Source organism: Chenopodium album, chromosome 23 (assembly GCF_948465745.1).
Source record: "Chenopodium album chromosome 23, dcCheAlbu1.1, whole genome shotgun sequence".
NCBI lineage: Eukaryota > Viridiplantae > Streptophyta > Magnoliopsida > Caryophyllales > Amaranthaceae > Chenopodium > Chenopodium album.
This window is the reverse complement of record NC_137856.1, coordinates 526,490-552,061: the sequence shown is the minus strand read 5'-3', so window position 1 is coordinate 552,061 and position 25,572 is coordinate 526,490. Positions and strand designations below refer to the sequence as shown.

The window sequence follows — 25,572 nt, the reverse complement described above, 5'->3', positions numbered from 1 at the left end:
AATGTATCGCGTTTATGAATTAGCAAGCCAAAGGCCCAAAGCTATATTACTGATCAAACAATAGGTCTTAGTTGCAGGATAGCTGCACCACGCTCTATAAAATGAACACTTAGTATAAACCAGGCTAGCTGATAATTATGAACGCGTAAAAAAAAATGAATATTCATTAATCTAAAATGAATACAATTATGATTAGTATATTAAAAATGAATATGATTAGTATTTACACTATCAATTATCATAAGAGATATGTACAGAAAAATTTAAGAAAATTTGCACACTAGTGCATCCATCTATCCATCTTCATAACCATCATTTTTCTCTTCTTATGGGCTTGATGTTTGGCAGAAACCCTCATTTTTCTCTTGGCATTTCTGATAGGATTAATAACAGCCTTCTCGTCTTGCTTCCTCTTGAACCTTTTTTCTCCAAGATCATGCCTCATCTGGTTGTAAACATGTACAAAGTTTTGAGTACCAAGTTTTCCCTGTATCTTTTCACGAACTTTTTCTGCACGTTTCTTCACATCATCTGTATGGATAAAAAAAGGCATTTGAAGTTTTCAACTAAGAAAGGCAAAGCATAGAGAATATAATCTACCCTGGCTGCACTACAAATAAGAAAAAAAAAAAAAAAAAAAAAAAGATTTCCCAGAAAGGAATAGCCAAAATGCACTTCAATGTCTTCAAAGGCAGCTTTATAGTTGAGCGTAACATGTGGCAGACAATACGCACAGTACAAAATACAGAAGAAAAACTTGGAAGTTGAAGAAATTATAAATCTTACCTGGAACTACTTTTCCAGAAAATCCCTCGCAAAGTTTGAAAATCGGGAACAACAGCAGATAGGCATACTGCAGGCAATCTTCTTGGGTAGTCTGCTCAGCTATCAGTCTAAGACTACCAAGAATCATCTTCGTCTGAAATTTTTAAAAAGAATCTTTAGCAACAGAGGTTATGTAAAAACAAAATATATTTATATGATGTGAACAAGCAAAGAACTACTGGTTCAGTATCCGTACTCCATATCCTAAGCACTGACCTGTGTATCCTCAGTTTGAAGAGCAGTTTTTCCCATTGTGTTTAATAAACCACACACGAGCAAAAAACTAAGAGTACTGTTCTTCTGATCAAAATTTTTGTCATCGAATCCACAAGTGAGCACTTCGGTGATACTCCTTCCGCTTTTAGTATCAAGCAACTGACAAGCTTTAAGAAAACATCCTTGATCGCGTGAATCTAGGGAGGACCAAAATGTACAGGGATCCTTAAACTCTGTTTGACGCAATAGAGTCTGTATCCCACATATTGCAAATGCAAGATTGCATTTAACAAGCCTTCTTACACCTTTATCAGGGAGTTGAGCTTTTAATCGACTGCATAGAGACGAAGCAATCAGGAACATCCTACTCGTGCTTGTAAGGCAAGTTGTTCCAATTTTTTTCCTTTGCTTTCCCATTTGCTCAAAGTATAATGCAACAAGACGGCTAGATAAGTTACAAATCCATGGGTGTGGATGCACAAGAAGCTCAGAGACTGCCTGCCATATATTCTGGAAAAAAGTGAAGATTTACCAACAAACACTTGAGATTAATAGCTGCATATTATTACCCTTGTTGAAGCAACTAGCTTCATCTTTTGGAGTAAAAATGAACATTAAAATAAAACATAATTCTGTTATAGAATTATTAGGAAAGCAATGAAGTGTATAAGCTTCTCTGCAGGGATATCAAGACAAAATTAAAACAAAACTGGCAATCTTGCAATGATATGACATTCTATAATTTTGACTGAAATGCTAAGCTTCTAAGAAACCAGTGCTTCCAGTTCATTACTCTTCACAAGTCTCATACAATGTTCAAATGTTTCTTCCTCATTTACTAGAAAAGAATATCAAAACCAATTCATTTTGTAAAAAAAAAAAAGAGGCTTTCAGAGATGTTTCACCCCCAACCCCCCCCCCCCCCCCCAACTCTCACAAAAGGCTATGTTTTTATTTTTATTTATTTATTTGAAAGACAGAGGCATGCACAAGAATTTTGGATAACCAATTTGCCTTTATGCCTGAGAGGTCCACTGTGGAAGCTATCCATTTGATAAGACAAGCTATCCATATTATGAATTTTAACTAAATGGCTTCTTAGTTTAAACATTTCAATTCAAAATTATGTACCAGCATTACCCAATACTTAGATATTCAAGCAATAATCAAGATCAATACTAATGCCCGACTCAAGAAAAAAATAAAAACACCAATCCTTGCCCAAGAGACCTTGTCATAATAACATATGTTAAGTTGGAATTGCAAAGATAAAAGGACTATGAACCGACAGCAAGAAACTTACTCCAATATCCCCAACAAAGAATAATTCTGGAATCTGAGTAAGAATTTTCTCCAACAAAATGAAAGAATAATAAGCATCCTTCCAAAAGGGGATCGTTTCAGGATCTGACAGATTTAGCTGCCCACCATTCAATAACAGGCAGTACATAATTTATGTGCTTCTGAAATCCTCTCTTCATCACTTCAACAAAAAATCCAAGGACCTGAACAAAATATACTCCGACAGTAAGAACATTCTCTGTTTTAACTCAAATATTACCAGACAATATATTCCAAAAAAAGATATTGCAGCCTAAACCTCAGCGAAAAAGATATATCACCAGACTCAAGCAAGAGTATACCACTATACAAAAAGAGACACATTTAAGCACAGACAGCTTAGCCCTGAAAAGCATGCCTTAAAATTTTTAATAGGCACAAAATTTATCACATGCCTCGAAACTTTAAAAACTTATCACTTGCTCAACTACCAACTATAACTAGCCTGATTAGGACTACTATTTATATCAACTGGGGACAAATAGCCAGCAAAAAATATTAATCAACAGGCTCTGATCACAAACATCCACCCACCAACCATGTAGCAACATTTTAAGCCTCTTGAGAACGATCATGAGGTTTTATAAGAAATTAAGAGCAAAAGCATCTAATTCTAAGGTGCAGAAAGACCCACTCTTTCTTTAACTGATCCTACTCTCCACTGTAGAGAGCTTCGAAAATTATTTAGATAAGGTAGCTTAGTGAATAAGATGTATGTCAAACATGTAAGATGCATGACACCAACAGTAAAAACAGTAAACTGCATTTACCATCATATAAATCATTACCTGTGCTGCTGGGCTCCATAATTGTTGTGACTCCCCCAAATACCAAGTAAGAGACATATTCAAAATGGTCTCCAGTGGCTGTGATCTAATACGCCCAATAAGATGCTTTATAACAATTCCAACTAAGGAGCGAACTTGGTTATCATGATCATTGGCCAAAACAAACACCAAACGGAGAAAGAATATCTTTGACTGCTCACAAATTACGCTCTCAGGAAATCTCTTAATAATTGTCTTAAGCATTTCCAAAATAGCTGCTCTCCCAGTAGCATGTTTATACCTGGAAACAAATTTTACATAAGGTATGTACCTAAGGGAACACAATAACAATTTTACATTGTACACCTCAAGTAAGGATATGGTATCTTACGTTAAATTAGCCACAAGAATATCAAGATGCTTCTGCCTGCGTTTCTGAGAAAGTTGATAGTTGAGCAAGAATTGTAATAATATCTGACTGCATTTTCTGCGGATAGCTTCCTCTTGACTGGTTACCATTAGTCTTGCAACTTCATTTACCAATTTATAAATCTTATGGACGACAAGCTTGCGCTGCACAATTGCCTTCAAAAGTGTCAAGGCAACAAAAGAGGGTATTTCTACAAGATCGACAAACAGGGGAAACTGGATCAACACATGAAATTGATCCGTCGAAAGGGTAATTTTGGTGCTCCGAAGCAGGGCAGTCAATAATTTTAAACAGGACTGCATTACAGCACTATTTACATTAGCGTTTCTAGCAATGCCCAATAATGTCACTTTTATCTTGTCAGCTTGAGATTCCAAGGAGGGAAGAGGCAGCCTTGTCAACGGAAATATACACTTTAGAGCAACATCTACTATCTCTTCATACTTAGAACTCAGGCAAGATGTCAGAAGCTTTATAAAAGGATCCAACAGAGAGATCAGATGATCATTGCCCTTGTGAAGTTTGATATTTCTCAAACGATTGTGAAGAAGTCGAAGAGCAAAGACTGTAATAAGATACGAGCACTGTGGTTCGATCCCAACATAACATTTCATAATAACTTTACTATTTGCCTCGACATCTTCTTTTTTTAATCCCTCCACTAACATAGTTTCTCTTTTACATTTATCCTCAGAAAGCCAATCATCAATGAGGCCATATATGAAGATAAAGAGATCAATCTGATCAGCAGAGGAGTTTCTTTCAAATCCCTCAGCAATATGAGTCAACATTGTCTCCAATTTTAATTTTATTTTAGGTGTTAAATGCTTCTGCATATGAGCGGATACTGGAGAGAGCAGCTTCAACCCATGGGATTTGAAAGTCACATTTTGGGCAATCAACCTAAGTGTATCAAAAGACACTTGTTTTCTGGTCTCCTTCATTTTAAAAGCAACCTTTTCCACCTCTTTTTGCTCAGCTACCTCACTGAAAAGGTCATTATCTACTGCACGAAGGAGCTCATCCAAACAAAAGTCTAGCATACCACCTACCGTACCTGGAAGGCCTTTTGACAAGATGAAGTTGATAGTATATCCCAAAACATGAAGCTCAAATCCTTGTTTTAATGTTGCATTCAAAGTCTTGACAACAAGTTTAAGATACTCAAATCCGAGTTCCTTTAAACATGCAACCAAAGCACATCTAGCTTCATCACGAATGCTCTGCAGACGATTTTTAAGAAAGTTTGATATCCGATGAATAATACTAGAAAGATAAGTATCCAGGGTGTCACCAGGAAGTTTCTTTAAAACTTTTAAGATGGCAACACTAATACTAACATTCACTTTCTGTGGATCAGAAACAAGCAGTTTTTGCAACTTTGGCAGCACAGTGCCAGTAACACAGGCCTGTATTGCAGAAAACATAGAACTGGTACATTTGGGTTTTGTAGCTGAATTAGTTTTGTTTTCAGGATCATTCTCTGTTACATCATTTCTTAGAAATACCAGGTCAGGAGAGGAATAGGTCTCAGAGAAATGAAATTGGTCAAGGATAGCACAAACAAGTCGTAACAAGACCTTTTCCCTATCTAGCTTTTTTTCCATATCCCTGAAACATCTCATTAGTAAAGCATAGTATGATTTCCATCCTAATTGACCAGAAATAGAAGCGATGGCATCAAGACAGGCACTTCTTATATGCTCCCCCTTTCCTGTTTGCAAGTCATACAACATACTGAAAAAGAGGGGGATGAACACTTTCTTCAACACAAACTGGAAAACAGGAAAATTATATTAATCAACAAGTCAAAACTGTATAAAATAAGGAGCAAACTGCAACATGCGGCTAACCTCGGAAAGCTGTCCAGTGGCAACAGCATTTCTAAAGCGTGACAATGCTCTGGCTTTTCTATGTTTCTGCAAGAACAAAAACAAGTCAGCATTGCAGTAATACACACAAGCAACTTTCATACTAATTAATAAACATAATTTAGATACGTAACACAAACTACAAACTAGAACGAACTGGCTCACTGAGTCAATTAAGCTGAAATATCAGGCTAAGATAAACAAGGAATGTCCAGAATCACTAAGGTGAAGCAACATAGACTAATCAATTGCACATATCTAGAAACTAAGGGAATGACACATCCTGTCAGTTTATCTGATCATAAATTATATAGATGATGAATCATTTAGATACAAACATGGATTTCCTTCCCTAGTTTCTCCAGAAGCTAATATCATTACTTGCATACAAATCAAAAAACTGCTGGCAGGCCCAGTACAGCACCTGCATGCACGATATGACCATTTTGTCCAAACAGTAGTTTTATATCCTGAGGCCAATAAAAGCTTTGGCAGAAATCAAGTTTTCATAAAGACAATAGCCAAAGTTAGTACTAAAATAATGCCAGAATCAAAATACTTTATAAGGGAAAAAGTCTCCAACATGGGCAACATCCTTCGAAAGTTCCTATCTCCTAACCAGTCCTGTTCACTCATTCTAAAAGTAATATTTTCATGTAGAGGCAATTTGTGAAACAAAAAGACAGCGCACACATGAATATTGGAAATCGGGCCACTTTAGGAAAAAGAATTTTTTTTTTAAAAAAATGAGAACTGGTATAGGGCCACTTGGTGAAAAGCAAGGACTATATATTCTAATTCTTCCCAGATTAATTTTAATTCTTCCCAGTCCCAACTTCAACAATGATGACACATGAAAGACAGATTTTGCATAAATCAAAATTTGGGATTGGAGAATTCATCTGTAAAAGGACCTCCCAGCAATTCGACTGAAGAATAAATCTTTTATTCACTCTAGCCAAAGAAAATATGTTCCAAAAGAGAATTGCCAGATTGGCAGAGGTCCAACCAAAACTTAGAAAGCCTATACTAATCCTAGCCTTCCACCTTTTAGGTACACACTCTAATAGTAACCTGCATGACTAGAAGTTTAACATATGTTTCCTGACCAGTCACCATTTGATCCAAAGCTGGCTGGCTAATAACTTACCGCCAAACACAGCAACAGAACTGTAACCACGATTAAGTGATAATGGATTTGGTTTTAACTGACCAGAGTTGTAAGAACAGGGAAAGGGAGGGATTCATTTTCCCCATTCTTATTGAATCGGAATGTTGGTAATTTCATGTTTTCCAATGCACATTTCACACCATTAGTATCTTAATGGCATGTTTGGATAACAATTTAGAAGGGAAAAGAAAGAGAGGCGCAAAGTGGAGCTTCATTTTCCCTTCAAATCTCTCCAATTTGGGAAGGATAGTGTTTATTAAAAAGAAGAGGGAAAATGATTCCCTCCCCTTCCTTCCCTCAATCCTTTATCCAAACAAAGTGATTTATCCCCCACCCTTTTGCTTCCTATCTTTTCTCTTCATTTCATCCCATCCAAACAATGTGTAGATTATACTTTTAGAAAAATTAAAAAAAAAAAAAATTTATATTTTGAAAGCATATTTCGAAACGAATCTAACAAGATCTCATGACTTTGATGGAGGGAGCTAAGAATAGACCACATTTTGTACTTTAGACGTTGGATATGGGAGACCATGGAATAGAACCTCTTTTCCGTAAAGAAATATGTTAGAGAGGCCAATGATGACTTGGATGGAAGGAGTTAAGAATAAAACTAAGTCGCTTATCACAAAAGAGTCATTCTGATATCTTATTTGGACCCAAAAACGATAGACTAAAAATTAAATTGACCCAAAATTAAACATTTATGACTACAAACTAATACGAAAACAAATCCCCAATCAACCAAAATATATATTACTCCAGCGAACAATTACCACTTTACAAACTTTAAGGAGATAAGTACTGGTGAAATTATCTATTGCTTTCTTAATAAAGGAGTAGATGTGATGGGAGTTTATCAAAATTTTAGGAATGAACAGAAGAAGTTGAGTCTAAAAGAATGGTAAGATATAGATGATTGGTAAGTCCATACCAAAAAGGAAATCAATTTGATAATCGTCTGATTAATGCTTTAACGCATCAATCTTATCATATGAACACAATTTTTGTAGTTGTAAGTTAAAAGCGCTTAAACATATTAAACTAGTAACTAATTTATTTTCACTTATTTTGTCTGAAATAAATCGAAATAAGTTAGCTATAACTTAGTTTTAAAAAATATTCAAATATTCAATATTACAATCATTATATAATACTCCATCTGAGTTAAGCATCAGTGTCATATGCTTCCTCCTTTCTCTTATACTTGCAATGTTTGTAAATTTGCATCATTCATGTTCTCTCATTTGACCACCTTTGTTGATTTATATATTGGGCAAAATACAATCACGCAGTACCTGGTTAGATTCGTCTCAATATATATTTACATTATAATTTTTTTTTTTTTTTGTACTTATCCATAATTAAAGATATAAAGTTTGAAATTATGCCATAACTAGAATTTAATGATTCACATTATCATTTTTTTTTTTTTTGTACATTATCAATTATGCATTGTAAAGCATCAAGATCTAAATGTTGCGAGTAAAAGAGAACGAGGGAAGTAATAATATATGGTTCAAAAGTTATGTACTCTAAAATAAAAGTTCACACAATAAAAACTAAACAAAAGAGAAATTGAACTTAGCATTGATGCCATAACTAGAATTTAATGATTCATGATTTAGTGGTCAGCCTATGTCTAAGGTATGAAAGGAGCTTATATTTTTTCAGAGGAAAAAGGAGCATTCTAATTAGATAGGAACCAAATTGACTTGTTACTTCCAGTCATCTAAAGAAAAATGACATTTTTACCATATAGTTATCTTATGTAACCTAATCTTGAAAACAAAAAACTTAACTTTGAGTATAACAAAATAGGCTTGATCCAAACACAATAGACCCAAATCAACCGGCCCACAACCGTCCTAATGATATGTTCCCAGCTAAGAATGTAATGATGAAATTTGTTATCAAGAGCATGTAGCATAAGATAGAAAAAATTGGAGGAAAAAGGATCTTTGTGTTTGAGCACGGGAAATAGATTCTTGATTCATGCAGTCTAAGTCAACTTTTAGGGAATAACTAAATTAGACTTTGGCTTTATTGTTGTAACTATAATAAGATGTATTAAACTTTGGGTGAAACCTCATTTTTCAGAAAATTAAAAATACAAAGAAAAAAAAAATCCTAAGAACATAAAAGGAATGCTGAGGACTCAATAGTGATTATTACCTGTAAATGAACAATGTTGTTGAAGAAGTCGACTTCCGCATCTGCACTGCAGAGGACCTTTAAACTTCCAAGATTTGGAATTCCAGAAAGCTTCAGGACCATCTCATGCAACAAGTCAATCCATTCCTAGAATCATAACCATCAATCAATGTGACCTTGAAAGCCCAGTTTGTGAATAAATCACTGTAATAGCAGTTTTGACTAGAATTTCAAAAGATGCCTACCTTTTGCGTAGTTGTTATTTTAGTCATTGCATCTCCCATGTGCTTCAGAAGGAATTTATTTACAATATGCTGAATGTGATTGTCAGTCCAATAAGTGTCATCAACTGCCATTGTTTGTGCAGGAACCTCCTGGTTCTTTACTTCCTCCCCAATTATCAGGGCAGAGAATTCAACAAATGAGAGCAGCGACTTATATGCACATTGTCTTAAAATTAACTCATTAGATTTGATGTCATAAATACAATGGGATAATATCACTATTGCTTGATCCTCACTAACACCAAAGAAGTAATCTGCTGTGATTCTGTCATAAGCATTGATGATGATATCAAAATTGAGCTCATCCATTACCACTGAAGTGGCATTTAATTCACAAACTAGATTTACCTGCAAATTCAAAAGAAATCGAGGAAAAACAGATGACTCACCCAAAAAAAAAAAAAAAAAAAAAAACTTAGCAACCATTAAAAAGGAAATTGTAAGAACAGAAGACAATTACCATAGAGCAAATGGATGAATCATTCTCAGAAAGAGCACCAAGAAGATTACAAATTGACAACCGTACACCCCTTTCAGCAGAAATAAGAATGGGAGATACGGCCTTCAAAATTTTAGTGTTAGCTTCACTCTGTAATTTTGAAACTATTTCCCTGAGGATCTGCAAAGCCTCCATACACAAGTCTAACAAACAAAATAAAACAAATGGCTTTATAAAATATAACTAAATAAAATGAACTCTTAAAGAAAAAGGAATAAGACCCCACCAGAATTTTTTATTCCATCTGACGCGAGCAAAAGCAAGATATCCACAAATTTTCTTGCTCCTGATTCATCCTTTATGAACTTTGATAATAATTTCAGAACTCTCAGCAAAGTTTCCCCAGGATGTTTGAACAACTTCCTGCAAAAACGATGGTAAAACACACGAAAAGATACAGGCAAGAAATCTACTGCCCAAAAAGTAAAAATTGTCGTTCATTTCAAGAATGAAAAAAAACGTAAGGTAAAGAGAATAAGATCCACAGAAGAAATGATACCATAGAGACAGAAAATTGATTTTCAACAAACGGTAAAGGAGCATTTATAAGAAGAATAGAGAATAATGCCAAATTGAAAGCAAGCCTTGATCCCAAAGGCCCAAATCATACACTTCAAGGCTAAGAACATTTTTTCCTGTAAAGCATAGCTAATCCTCATCAGAAGCACAATTATAATTAAAGAGATAATTATTTGAGGCCCTATACTCTTCACCATAAATAAAATAACATTTATGGCGCATGGAAATAAAATAACATTTATGGCACAAGGTATATCCGGTAAAATCAAATAAACAAGAGAAGCAATTGTTTTTATTTATATATAAAGATAGATATATCTTATTTATAATATATGCCAAAAAAAACATGGGAAATTCTCTTTGGTAACACTGTAATATTTAATTTTTTCAATAATAAATTGTAAAAATTCTTATTATCCTTGATAAACTCTAATTAGCTACAATAATCAAATGGTGACATTAATGATGTTTATATGCAATTATAAGTCAAACCCTAGTTAAATAAAAACTTAATGACTAATTTAACCTTAAAAAATTGCTTTCCCTCCAATAGTTATATTCCCAATTCCCTCCTAATCGATTTCCCCCAATTTCCCCCTTCACATAAACCCTAATTTACTCCATCCAATTCATTTCTCTCGCTCTGTTTTGTATGACTCCAATAGCTTCTAACAGTTCCAATGATGGGGAGTTCATCAGGATTCTTGAGGAAATTGCCAAATGCTGCCTTAATTCCTCAAGAGTTAAAGCTCCTAATATGGGTCTATCCTCAAATTTATTGAGTGAACAAGAACATGTTTTTCTGTCAGAAGGTGAATTTCCCATTGAAACTGAGCTGCTTCTGCTCTTATTCATGATTGTTCCTCATACACACATTAGCCAGCTAGAAAGGCTTGTATCAACCAGTGTTTGAAAAAGCGCAGGGAGTAAGCACTTTTTATGACCTGGGCAACGTGTTTTCAATAAGGCGCACCTGAAGCAAATTTCTGCCAATTTTTTTTTAACTGTATATATAGTGCGCCTCACTTCAAAGAGGCGCAACTAGGCGCTGCATAACCCTTATCGCTTCGGCGCACCTTAAGCTTTTTTATACATTGGTATCAACCCCCGATTGCTCGGTCCGAAATAGCCGCCTTTTTTACAAGAAAGCTGAAATCTTGACCTGATAAAACTACATTCTCCTTTGCTTGAGACTGATCCATTGCTGCAAGCTTGATCTTGCCTTAATAAACTTCTACCGACTAAGATTCTCAACCGGGTTCAATACAGAATCGACGTCATTACAAGTATTATGATCAAATTCACACGAATTCGAGTCTTTAGTAGATGAATTCTTGATTGGCATTGGACTATTCACTTCTTTATTCCTGTTTCTGACTACCAAAACCAGATTTCTCTTATTTAATCTGAATTACATTGACTAACTTAATGAGCAAATTTCACCCCAAAAACTAGCGCAAATTGTCGCACAATTTACCCTGAATTTCATCAATTTTCCTGAAAATTCCCTCGAAATATGTCTTTACAATTGACAAAACACCTTCAAACAAATACCCAAAGCTATAATATTAGAAGCCCTAATTTTTAAACCCATCAATTCATACGAATTTCTCAGTCCACCTTGAATTTCGAATGTAAAAGATGAAGAAGGTGAATGGTTTAAACCCTTCATCAGTTTTGATTAGATATAGTTGGTTGAATGCATCAAGTGAGGGCAGTTTAGCAATTTACAAAAGAGAATTTCCCATAAAACATTTTGCATACCATCATTTGAACCAAATTACACAAGACTACATTTTCACTTCAAAATGACTACAAAGCTAATATTTGACAATATCCAAATACACTAGGATATTTGAGAGAATCAAGACCAATTAGAAACAAAAGGACAAGATGTCCTAGTTATCCAAATACCAGTTTTTTTTTTTATTATTTAGCTTTCTAACTGTGATATGTCGTGTAAGAGGACTTGGAAAAAGATGAGTGAGTGTAGAAAAAAGTACGAGAGAGGGTAGTGGGCGTAAGATAAAATTAGAGAAAGGGTAAAAAGGTGTGTGGGTGTAAAATAAAGTAAGAAAGAGAGTGATAATGTGTATATTGTGGGGTGGGAGGGTATAATAGTAAAGATAGTATGACAAAAGTTGAATAAATTAAAGTGAGTTGAACAAAATAAACATTTATAAATGCAAAAAGGCTAGAACAATATAAAATTGAGTTAGTAAAATCATGGGGGTAGAAATTTGTAGTAACAACAACAATTATACATAGTATAAAAAGTTTCAATGTGAATATAAAAGAAACTTAATAATATCAAACTAAAGACAATCAGTAAAAACAAATTTAAAACAGTAATAATCAATTAGATAAAGTAAATATAAAAATGTAATAAGTATATATCTGATAAATACGGAAATTTCTCAGTTTTTATCACTAAAAATAATTGTACTAGAATAATCCTGTAGCTAATGTAGGATAAGGTGGCTTCATAATGGGCAAAAACAGCAAGGGCCTTTCCAAATTATTTTATAGAGGAGATTCAAAGACATTAAGATAATATTTATTGATGGTTTTTCCATTCACTTTACAAGGACACCTCGTCCTCTTTTTGTACATGGAGCACTTCTATAGAAAATATATACTTAATAATAATAGATAAATAAAATCCCATTAATCAGCAAAAACACCAAGATTTGGAGTCCATAGGTCTAGTATACTAGATCTCACAGCTTCAAAGAATATTTCCTTTTCTTACAGAAAGTATTTACCTGTCCCGCCTCCTCACCCTCCCAGTTTATGACACATAGTATAATTAAAGAGGGTTGTCAAGATTCCAAACCTAAATAAACATGATGAAGGCTACAGAACAGAGAAAAAATACTTGAAGAACTATTAAGACACAATATGCAGAGTAAATCTTGATAGAAAAAAGGCGAACAGAAATCAAGAACATATATAATTAACCTACACTTTTATTATTGAGCTACGTAAAAACTACCTAAAAATAATATACCTTCTTCTCTCAGTGAAAGTGTGGAATAGATGATGCAGGCTGTCAACAAGACCCTGAAGGTTTGAACAGATAACGTCATCAATAATATAGCCATCAATCCCAAGCTCAACTTCAAGAGTTAGAAGGTTCTCGGTGAACTTGAGAACGCTATAAACTATGGCTTCAGAAGCTGTTGGAACAGATAAGATTGAAAAGATATCTGGAATTAGGTTCTTTTCTCGGAATAAAAGAGAAACAAGTCTCGGACTCTGGCTCATTGCAAGAAAGCAAAAGAACAAAGAGCTTGGCTTTTCGCTACTTGAGCCCTCCTGCTTGAATCCATGTACTAAAGGCTTCACTGCCTTGAAGAATATATCCCAAAATGTAGAGCCAAAATCATGGTCCTCGTAATTATTAAGAATGGAAGAAATGATCTTCAGGCATAATGATCTCATATCTTTAAATTGCTTGACTGCCGAGCTGGTCTGTACATATATTCACAAATATGATCAGTGATTACAGAAAATCTCCCGCTTATCCAAAGTATATATGTAAAAGTCATACTACAGATGAACGCCATTTTCAATAATAATCGCTGGTGAGTCACATATTTTAAGCAAAAAGACAAGTGACTGTTATAGACTGAAATTCAGACTTGTATATTATATTAATAATAATATGAAAGCTTGGAATTTAGATTAATAATGGCAGAATTTGGATACAAAAGGATAGATTAATAGCTTAAGGCTATCACTCTCTTGATAACTTTAGGTTATCACTCTCAACATTTTTCCCCACAATTCACGTCATATCCTAAGGATAGATTAATAGCTTAAGGCTATCACTCTCTTGATAACTTTAGGTTATCACTCTCAACATTTTTCCTCACAATTCACATCATATCCTACTGCATATACTAGCCCTACTTATACTAAGGTCAAGTGACTACTAACCTAAAAGTACTAAATTTCCCAAATTACCCTCCCTAATGTTAGTCTATTACAGTGACGTTGTTATACGTGCCTACTGGACTTAACCTAGGCCAGATCTACTTTTCTAGCCTCACCACACACACACATAACATATGTAAATATGTAACATTTATCATAAACAAATTAAAGCAGTGAATTATATAGTTTATTGTACCCATACATGGCTCATAGCTTCCTTTCTACTTTCTTGCATGGTAATATCGGATGAACCATCAAGTTGAGTAGGTTGCTTAGGACTTTTATTCAGAATACTTGAAGCACAGCTGTCCAGAATACGGACAACACAACCCAAGAGAAGATCAAGAAATGGGCTGACACGTGAAGCATCAAAAATTATAAAAATTTCTTCAACCACGTGCAAAAACCCAAATCTCTTTTTCAAGGGAAGGGCCAATATTTTCTCCACAGAGAATAAATTCAATAAAGTTGGCAATTCAAATTCATCCAAATTGCATTTCTCTGAAACCCAAGCACAACTTTCTATATCTTCATTACCAAGATCAGTAGTTTGCAAAGACTTCAACAATAGTTGAAAGAAAAGAGGAAGCTCAGCAACACTGAATTCAGCAATAAATCCCAGCACAGCCTTTCGATTGCTCACGCTTGCATGCTGTATGATAGGAAAATAATATAATGTTCAGTTAGCAATTCAATTGGACAAAAAAGCAATCAACCACTAAGCCATCTCACCTTTCTTGAGGCAAGTGTCCTAAGGCTTCTAACTTTTGGCATCAGCAATCGAATAACTATCGGGACAAGTTGGGCTCTGTGCTCTTCTTCAACCAAAGTAGAGTCTTCAGACAAACTCCAAGTACCAATTTCTTCTTTCAAACATTTTGAACTGACAAGATTCTTCAGATGCTTCTCATAAGGGAGCAAGAACCTATCCTTCCAATTTAAGAGACAATCCAAAACCCTAATTTGTATCTCAACATCATTGTTATCAAGCAACCTGGAAACCTCACTCTCGTCATATTCCAATCACAAAGATACAGAGGGAAAACAGACATAAAAACATATATATATATATATATATATATATATATATATATATATATATATATATATATTTACAAACCTATTCACCAAAACTTCTTTCAATAGTTGACTGCAATAAAATGACCTGGGATTCTTCATCAACTTAAATAGGTTAAGCCACTCCATGAGTACAACTTTCCAATCCTTACCAGCACAAGCATGTGAATCAAACGATTCCAACCTACAAACAGAGGCACATATAACAGACAATTAGTATTTAGTACAATTCTCCAAGCCACGCCATGACATGACAAGCCCAGTTCTAATCATTTAATAAAAAAAAAAAAAAAAAATCAGCACTCACTGAGGGTTTTCATCACTGTAGCCCAGAAATTTCAAAAATAATGGAACTACTTGACGAGAATGTGACTCGGTAATGGTTGGAATCCTTTGAAAGGCTTGAAGTAGCAAAGAAGTTATGGACAAGCCAGAACAATCAGAGGATGTTGAGCTACAAAAGGAATGGAATTGTTCCACCAAATCTGACCAAAGCAACAGAGCAAGCAATCAGAAAGCCATAAAAACAAGAATCCCTTGTCAGCCAGCAGACTTGTAAAAACTCACTGTTCAGCCTACCATTACACTAAGAAGATAAGAATCTTAGTTCAAAAATGTAATTGAAGATGTTTATATCATCTAAACAATGCACTAGAGGTAAAACTATCAACTAGGTTGGCCAGGAAGGGTTGGGGTTAAAGTTCGGATTCAGGTCATTTTTCAGCTAGGTACACATCAGGTTCAATCAGACAAAGTTTGTTCTTGACCCAAACATTTTGAGTTCAGGTTGACCAATTGATTGAGAAATTTCAGAAATGCTGCATTATTTTTATATTCAAGATCAATATATACAACCATATATCGATAAATATATTTTAAAAAATAAAAGTAAGTGCAAAATAATATATAATGATGAATTTTTAAATTATAATACATATTCAACCTTTAAAAGATGTATGCATCCAACCAAAACAATATTATATGGAATAACTGTAACATTAATTACTATACAGGCGATAATTTACTGATAAATCAGATAGTAGATGGGATGGTCAGGTTTGACACCTTTTTTTTGAATGATTCAGGCTAGGGTAAGGTTTTAGGTCATGAAATCTTGTTCATGGCCCACTTTTTTGCATCAGGTCCATTTTTGACATGTCTAATTAGAGGCAATTACCAAACATAACTTTCCACCCAATATCTTAGATTATATGACAAACAAATATGGACTTTAGCTTCTTGAATGACATAAGATATTTGAAGAGCCAGTACATACCAGTTTTCTTACTACATGCAATCATGTTGGAGTTGTCTAAACCATGAGCCTTTAGAGAGCTGGTCTGGCATTGCTCAAAAAAGCAGATAAACTTATTCCATAAGAGCCCAGGATATGTGCTGATCATAGCAGAAAGGCACTCTAAAGCTGAATTTGATAAATCCATGTATTGGTTATACAAAAGCCCAATAATGCCATATAAAGCTGGTAGTATATGGGCTTCAGTTACACCAGGAGCAGATAGAGAAGTCTGTATTCTAGAAACTAGCAAAGTGACATTTCTACTGGTGGCAACTGAGATGGGTGTTTGCTCAATAGAAAGAAGCAGGTTAAACACCTGCATGTCACACAAAATATAAATAAAATAAATAATATAGCTGTTTCAATGGCCAAATCAACACAAAAATATATGATCCATAATGAGTAAAAAAAAAATTGAATAAAATGTACATTGTAGCATTGGGTGCCAACGTAATTTTCTTCAGAATCTTCTATATCCATCTGTTGTGATTCATAATTCCAAAGCTCATAATAACACAATATTTTAAGGGTCGAAACACGAAGTTCCTTGTCGGGATGAAATAAGTTCTCCAAAAATACATTCAAAGCATCCATCACATCTGCTGCTTCAAGATTTGGATGTCTTATCAAGACACCTTTGCTGTGATGATTTGTGCAGGTATTATGAGAAACTATTATGAAGGGAAAATTGCAGAAAAGCATAAAGATAGAAAACCTTTAAATAGCTGCTTATAAGAACAACATGACCAGATTACTTACCCATATTTCAAATCCAAATACTCTGCAACAGCAGACAGTATTTGCTGTGATGATTTGTAACTTTTTCCAAGAAGCAAAATCCTGTTGGTATGTTTATGATCAAATCTTTCAGGTCTTCCAGAACCATGATAACTTTGTATAGCAGCACCAATTAGACCCTGCCAGATACGTTTAGGAACTCCAGCAACAATATCTGGAAAAAAATTCAAATGGATCAACAATTATTAATTAATCAAATGAATTAAAAAATAATTCAAGTTTGAACCTTGAGACTCTCTTACAGTAGAAATAAAATTAGGACCAAATGTCAAATGCAACAGTAACCAGAAAGTCACGTAGCACTTTAGTTTCAACATTCAAGGATATGCTGCATGTACGGAATGCAATGCAACTAAATGACATTCAGAAAAGTTACCCAGCAATCGGAATTCAAAACCAGGCTGCTGAAAAGGATTCTTCTTTATTAGCGAAATGCCATTCTGTTGGTAAAAATTTATATTTTTACAGAAGATACACAAATACTCTATCCAATTTGCTTCGCCAAATTGCAGATCTCATAGTGATTATTGCATTCCAGTTGATAAAACCACTTTGACAGTCCTTAGAGATAGCCAAAACAATAATAACTTCACTAGCCAATATAAAACAACAGGCGTGTCTACTAGAATAAATTATGATACAGTATTATAACATCTAAACACAACCAACCTTACCAGACAGTGTAGGATATCCATAGAGCCTCCTATGGAGCAAAGTCATAGTGAAGGTGGGCCATTCTCTCATACGCAATATTTCAAGAACAAAAAGTTACTTATAAAAACAAAATTTCTACATTGCTACTATCGATTGAAACGATTAAGTTAAAAATTCCAAAGAGAGTCCTTCAACAAGATTTTTCTATCTCAAGTGAAACTTCAGAGTTAAAATTGTACCTGTTTCAATTGCTAATAGCCGATCAACAACATTCATCAGATACCCATTCCCCTCAACATAAAAGAAATAAGGGACGCAACAAATGGTTCCCCAAAGTAAAGCCAAAGTGTCCTCGACTTCTTGATCAACAATTGTATCTTTGTGCGTCAAATTATTTAACACTCCTATCCAGTAGCAGAGTGACTCTTGAAAAAAACATTGACATTTTACAACCAATTCCTTTGACATTCCTTCTAGAACATTAAAACATCCTGTTTTAGCTTGAAATCTTTCACAATACGCCAGTATCAAATGTAGAGCTTCTCCCTTGGCTATTTCCAGTACATTCAACCAACCACTTTCAAAATGACAAAAACAAAAGCCCAATAAGTAATGTTGTAAAATACTGTTAAATATTGGCAATATATCCATGTGGCGAAGCTACCTTAAAATATTGCTTTGGAACGCAAGTATAGCATAGTCCTTCATGATCAATTCTTTCAAGAATGTAAGCAAACTGAAAAAAAGAATTAAAAATGTCAACTTAATAGAGCTACTTCCACAGAAAGCCTAACAATCAACCACTACTACCAATCATCTAAGATAGGATACCTTGAGCTCTTTAATTGAAAAACAGGATCCCACTGCAAAGAAAATTCAGGAATACCAGCCGAATTGTCATTGTAAATACCATCAAGAATGCACAACAGGAGCTGAAAAGTCTTATCAGCCGCCTCAGATACCAGTTCCTTTGTTTCACCACTGCTACATGGAAGAATAAATTTCTGCATGAGCAACTCTACTAGTTTCTGCAATTTCTGGTAGTCTGCACAAATACAAAGAATAGTCACACAAAGAAACCGTCATACAGCTTCACAGCCTAGAAGAACATCAAAGACAAAAGTTAATAAGCTCACTCACAACTTACCACCAACTTTTCGGCCATGATCAACAGAAATTGTTGATATAAGCACTGATAACAGGCGGGATAAATGTTGAGAATAACCGCCAGATAGAGAATTTCCAATAGCTTCATACAAGTGATCCCACATCAGCCTCAGCTCACTGACATTCAACTCCATACATCTTTCAAGAGCAGCAATCACAATTTCAGTAACAGTGTAAGAACCTGCAGTGAAATGAAATGGTGAAAAGTATATAGGGTGTGATACCTTAGGCCTTTCGCCAAGGAGGCTGATGCCTAATAAGATACAGAAAGACTGCAAAAGATAACAAAATAACCAAAGGCACATCAAAAGATCACAACCTACCTTGGTTAAACTTGTCACCTATACTTAAGAAGTCACTATCTGTTAAAAAGTCCAGCACAAGAGATGCACGTGAATGAAATTTAGATGATGTTCCTCTCATAATATGCCACAGCAAAGCACTAGCTCCAAATGTTTTGGCCTCGGATGGCTTTCTTGCAGCTTCATGCAGAATTTTACCAACACCTGCATATAATATTAATAAAAATCAATAACCAAAGACGAACAGTAGAATATAAAGGTTATATCTCTTATACATTTATAATAAACCAGCTCATAATTGCACATATGAACCAGGCCAAATCGAGTATCGCTGAATCGTTTCAATCAAGGATCAACTTTAGTTAGGTACTGTGTGGACAATAGTTCAAAGAGGAAATACAACATCTGAAAGAGCCTTAAATATTATAAGATACAGAAGTAAAACAGCCTTCATTTAAGAACATATGCAATGCTACTCAAACTACAAGAGCAGAAATACAAGTAGGAAGGCAGGCAGATGAGTGCAATATAAAAACATGCACTTTGGAAATCAGTCGATCAAGAACAATTGACCTCCATAGATTTGAATCCACTTTTCCATATTCCATCATAGAGGGAAGAACAGATTATCGCTTGAACTATATAAAATACACAGAGGACCAGAAGAAGAGAAACCATACTATGCGGATAAAAGAGCACAAAAAACCGCCACAAAACAGCACATATGTAACCATGAGTCTAAATGTCTGATAGTGTAGTAGTGTACATCTTTTAAAAATCTCCAGACAAGGTCAACACAAAAGTTAAGGATGTTACTTAATCTTATAATAAAAACATCTATTACTGAAGAAACTTTCACTATCCTTCTCTATTTTCCAACACTGGGTGATAGTTATATAGAACGCAACACCCCACAAAAGCAGCACATCAAGCAGTTATAAGCACTAGGTGGTTAACATTCAAGAAGAAGATAGCTCACAGTGAAATTTAAAAAGATAAAAAATAAGATGAATTACTATATGAGATATTACTGATTCAACTGAATGCAACTGAACTGACACTAACACATTCTAACTAGCCAATCAAGCAGCTCAAATCTTAAGATCATTGAACTAGAACATCTGAAAAATAATTACTCAGTGTTAGCAAAGAGATCGCAGACCCAAAAAAAAAACTCTACTAACATCACCTTCTTTAAGTTGTTGAAAAGGTGCATTTCTCAGCAAAAACGAAAGCGCTTTAGCCATAAACTCCTGGACAAAATCTTTGGGATAATATCTTAGTTTGACTGTAATCCTACAGAAGCAAAATTTCAAAATTGTCAAAGGACATTCAGTCAGTAAAAATGAACTGCCAACAGTGAGTAGTTAGTAGATAATTGGCTTAGATGGTTAAATAACCATCTTTTTTATAAAAGATTGTGGGTTCAAATCCTCTTATCCTTATGTTTTTATATGGAGGCGTAATGATTAAGATTATTTGAGGGAAGATGTGGCGTGATGAGATGTTGGAAAGATGACGTGGCTCAATATAAAACGAACTACGTGGCACATTGATGTTTTTAGAAACGCCTTTTAATATATTAGTATAGATTCGTTTGTTTATTAGTCTAATCACTTTCTCAAATAGTTGCTAGTTTTTTTTTATTTAAAAATGAAGTATATAAATACACATATTACTCCCCCACCACAAGCTCCGCACCTTCTCACATTCAATGTAAAAGACCCAAATAACTCCTACCACATCTTTACCTCATTAATAAAATAACAACTTATAAATGAGCAATCACTTATTTCTAAAAACTTTTAGCAAAGGTAAGCCACTAAGTCCTACCATATCTACCTTATCAATAACGTTAACAATTTAAAAGCAAACCACTTATCACTAATATCTTTGTGCAAAGGTGAATGTGTAAAGCTCTATGGGACAAAGGGAGTTTACAGTAGTAATATATTTCAAAGAGGATATAAGATAATGTATACAATAGTTCTTTACTTCTTCTACTTAAGTCTTTGACAGAAGCCCAAACAGGCCATCAAATGAGCTAGCGAAGGTCAAAACATAAAGCACCCTAAAGTAAACTTGAAGCTTATAGTTACGAGACCACACACCTACACCTGGAAAGAGAAAACAGTTGTTGAGAAAGGAAAAGAGAATGAGCAGAAGCAGCCCAACCAACTTCTTCTCCTCTACTCTCACCATCTGATTGTCAATTTGTTGCTATGAGTAAAGCCACTAATATCTCCTGCTAGACAAGTCCTCCCTTTCTTCCCCCTTCCCCCCTCTCTTGGTTTTATAGTAGTTACGTGAATTCCTATCTCTATTTGCCATTTCCTGATCTAAAAAAAGCTTAAAGTTATTATTGAAAAGAAAAAAAAATACGTGAGCAAAAAAAATCAATAAATATTATTAAAAATAGATACGTAAAAATCTGCATCTGCAGCTTCCATCTAGGCTCCCAGGACCCGTTGCACTTCATTACACCTCACAACATTTCAAATTAAGACTAGTAAAGTGTAAGTAGAAGATTATTGAAACTTGAAAATAAATTGGAAAACAGAAATGTGTTAATGCATCAAATAAGGTGAGTCATCTACCTTAATATAAAATAAAGCAAAGTGTAACCATTAATTTTGAAAACTCATTTATGAATAGTTTTAACCATTATCATGAAAGAGGGAGTATCATATAAAGGGAACAAGGTGCCATTTCAACTAGAAAAGGAGTTGTGACGGCTGCTTGATGCAAAAAAATACAGTCCTAACATTTGTTTAAATGGAAATGAATAAATTTATATTTTTCCAAACTACTCATGTTGCATGAATATGTGGAAGCATTTATAACACCACTAAACTACTTAAGATGAAATTTCCCATAGTAACACGTTCTAACCCCAAATCAGATCCTATAACAATTTAAATATAAAGACAAAAGTGATCAATATAATTTATTTAGATATTTTTTTCAAACCAACTGAAGAGCGCATGTTTAACCCAACGTCGGCAATGTGATAGAAAAAAAAAAAAAAAAAAAAAAAAAAACAAATAAGATAACTTGTCAAACATTTAAAATAAAAGGTTGCACTTACTTGAGAACATGAACAACATCTTTGGTGAGATACCTCTGCAAGTACATCATTATATATGACAATGAGGTAAATATCTGCAACCAAGTAAATCAGCTGTTTCATAAGTATCTGTAATCCTAAGAAGTACAAAAGGCTGACAGAGAAGAATATTCCTTAGAGACATAGGTAGACCTGCTCAATAATCTCTGGTTCTCGGTCAGCTTTATCTTTGAGAAGAGCCAAGTAAGACTCAATAATCCTCTGAAGAAAGCTGTCAAAAAGTACATGAAGAAAGCATGTTAAATGATATTGACAACTCTTGTGCATGAAAAAAACCCCTTCAAGAATTAAGAAAATAAAACAATTTAAAAGCACATAGAAGTGATAGAATCACAAATAACATTCTAGAAAAAATTACTTGGCCTGGAAGCATCGAGATTGAGAAGGACAGCATTTTAAGTTCTGTTTTCTAAGGATCTTGAATAGTAATTAGGGTATCGCATCAATATAACTGTCGATAACATCATGTGTGATTCTATATAAATAGAGGGATTAAGTTTTGTCTGGGGGCACAACCGCACAAGGTATAAACCATCCTTGTATCATTTAAACATTATACTATATGACCTAACCAACTAAACATTTATTAATTAATACTCCTTAGTAACTATAATGGTACTCTTTCCAAAGATCTGCTCAAAACCAAAAATGCCATCTTCTAAAAATAAATATGAAACAACTATTAGTCTATTACTCAAGATGTAAGCTTCTACAGGAACAATGACATCATCCTCCAAGACCCCCCACAATGACACAGGCAGCAGTGAATAAATTAGGGGTCTATCGATGCCCATGTCATTGGTTAAAAAACCAATTACTGCATATATAGAATAAAACCAACAAGGGGTAGCTGCTAGCTTGTTGACATCAATTAGAAGGTATTTTCTTGTGTAATTAAAGATAACTTTAGTTTCTGCCACAAATAAATTCATATCAAAGAACAATTGATGATTTTTAGAATTTTAGTGCAAAAGACTAAATGATGCAAAACTGTCCAAGCTTGCTGACATTAATTTGAGTACTGGAGTATAAATGCATCAGGAAAGCTAGCATAAATGCATAACTTGTCGCGGGGAGTCAAATAGAACATTAATTATGAGGGACAAAATTAGAAAGCAAAGCAGACTATAACGTTTAAAAGGAAGTGTTGAATGATTCCTAGAATTAAATCATCGCTAGACATTTTGGTGAGGCTATAAACATCCTATCAGTAGAGTAAGAGTGGTTTTCGAGTCAATTTGGCTAAGGCTATAAACATCCTATCAGTAGAGTAAGAGTGGTTTTCGAGTCAATTATGCAGCCATCTTGATTAGATGAACGATTTCAAATTGCATACTTAAATCCCTAATACTTAATATCTCTTAGTTCTTGAAGTGGAGACTCGAGGGAAATGCGAGAGAAAAATCCTGGCTGCCTTTCTAATGAGTAAGGTGCTTGCTGCAGTGGTGGATTAAGACTGATTTGCTTGCCTTTTGAGGCGATCCTGACTCCTTGCAGTCAAGCTTAGAAAGCAACCTTATGAAGTGTTCTTGACTTCTTAAAGTCAAGAGTACAAATAAAAATTAATCTTAATTGAGAAGTTCTTGGTGTTACTCTATCCAAGTGAATAATTGACTTTTAACTCTGAATATCTAAGCATAATACCATGTTTTTAACTGATCAGATCCATATACTTTCACTTTCAATCTCCAGAAAATAACCCAGCAAAAAGATTGTCCTAGGTGCTAAAGACGTCAGACTGCATACCAACATCATCAAGTGCAAGATTACAGGATCAAAAAATGCATGAACACAGAAATGAAGCTACTTAATACCAATGCCATTTTGTTTAAAAACAGAAAAGCTGAACTGGAGGATTGAATAGCAATATTGATAAATAAATTATAACGACTGACAATCACAAACTTACGGTATAAACTCTTCCCCTAGATCCCTTGAGAACTCTGCAATCAACCTGTAGAGCAAATGAAGAGCTCATCCTCAATACCAGAATAGTAACATAATATTATTGCACTTCGCTTAACATAATAGAACCACCTATAACTGAATAAGAAAGAAACAAAAACTTATTCCACAAAATCGTAAATACAAATTACATTCCACTAGAGTTTCATAGGGATAATTAGCTAGTGAAAATCCTAAGGCAAACCTGAAAATAGCCTCTAGTGAAAGCCGCGCTTTCATTTGCAACCTAGACAAGAGTCTCGTGATTATCATATCCTTGTGTAATAGAGCCAATGACAAGGTTTGTACAAGCGGCATCAATTCTTCATACAACGAAATGAAATCCTCAGCTGTATTTAACTCCTGAACCAAAACCCCGACCACAAAATTATAAATACGTGACCACAAAATTAAAGTTAACAACTTTAGAATGCAAATTGCCTCAATTATGATTACATGATACAATTGTTTCCATCAAAATTAGGCATATGGAAATAAAATCAAAATGAAACTAAACAACAATGAAAACTGATTACAGTAAAATAATTAGCATACCCTCCAATGTATTAGACAATCCAAGAAGAAACAAGAGCCAGAAGAGGGCTTGGCCTTGACGGTTTCTAGATTTCGAATAACATTGATTTCCAGCTCGGCTATTTGTTGAGGCCATGATTTGAACTGCACAACCAAATTTCAAACAATTGAATTAACACACCTCCAAACAAACAAATTCAATCATCAAAAATAAAAATAAAAAAAAAAAAAGGTAGGGTTTAAAGTAGGGTTTATGGTAGAAGTGAGAGAACAGTACCACAAAGAGGCGGTTGCGGAGGCCGGGAGTAGTATTGAGAGATTTAACGGCCTGAGCTTCATTGGCCGACGCCATTGATGGTTGATGCTCGAAAAAAGGACAGATGAAATTGGTGAAACAGAGAAAGACGGCAACAGAAAAATATTATCAATGTCGCAGACATATATATAGGTTTTCATTCACCAGGTGTGACCAGTTGAGGGCCGGACTTTTTTATTTTTTATTTTTTATTTTTCAGGGTCTTTAATCTTTTTTGGAGTTCAAATAGTGAATACTTCCTCCATTTGTATATAGTTTTTTTTTTTTTTCCTCTCTCCTGAGGAAACTCTATTTATATATAGTTGCATGAATCTTTAATCACATTTGTTAATATACAATT

General features: G+C 34.4%; 1 pseudogene across 1 annotated transcript; it reads right to left on the bottom strand.

The window, feature by feature from the left end:
* Positions 1-141: 141 nt before the first annotated feature.
* Positions 142-25,572, bottom strand: LOC145608781 (uncharacterized; annotated as a pseudogene). Its single transcript, XR_014105891.1, has 31 exons — positions 25,194-25,572; positions 24,938-25,060; positions 24,588-24,745; positions 24,348-24,392; positions 22,571-22,649; positions 22,400-22,473; positions 20,501-20,607; positions 19,333-19,515; positions 18,990-19,190; positions 18,674-18,887; positions 18,507-18,578; positions 18,082-18,419; positions 17,120-17,342; positions 16,820-17,030; positions 16,370-16,706; positions 15,401-15,578; positions 15,137-15,277; positions 14,749-15,010; positions 14,219-14,668; positions 13,088-13,551; positions 9,785-9,921; positions 9,520-9,701; positions 9,021-9,407; positions 8,797-8,922; positions 5,433-5,498; positions 3,541-5,354; positions 3,171-3,450; positions 2,345-2,546; positions 1,042-1,551; positions 787-919; positions 142-531 (listed from the first exon to the last, which is right to left on the bottom strand). The product of XR_014105891.1 is annotated as an uncharacterized LOC145608781 (transcript).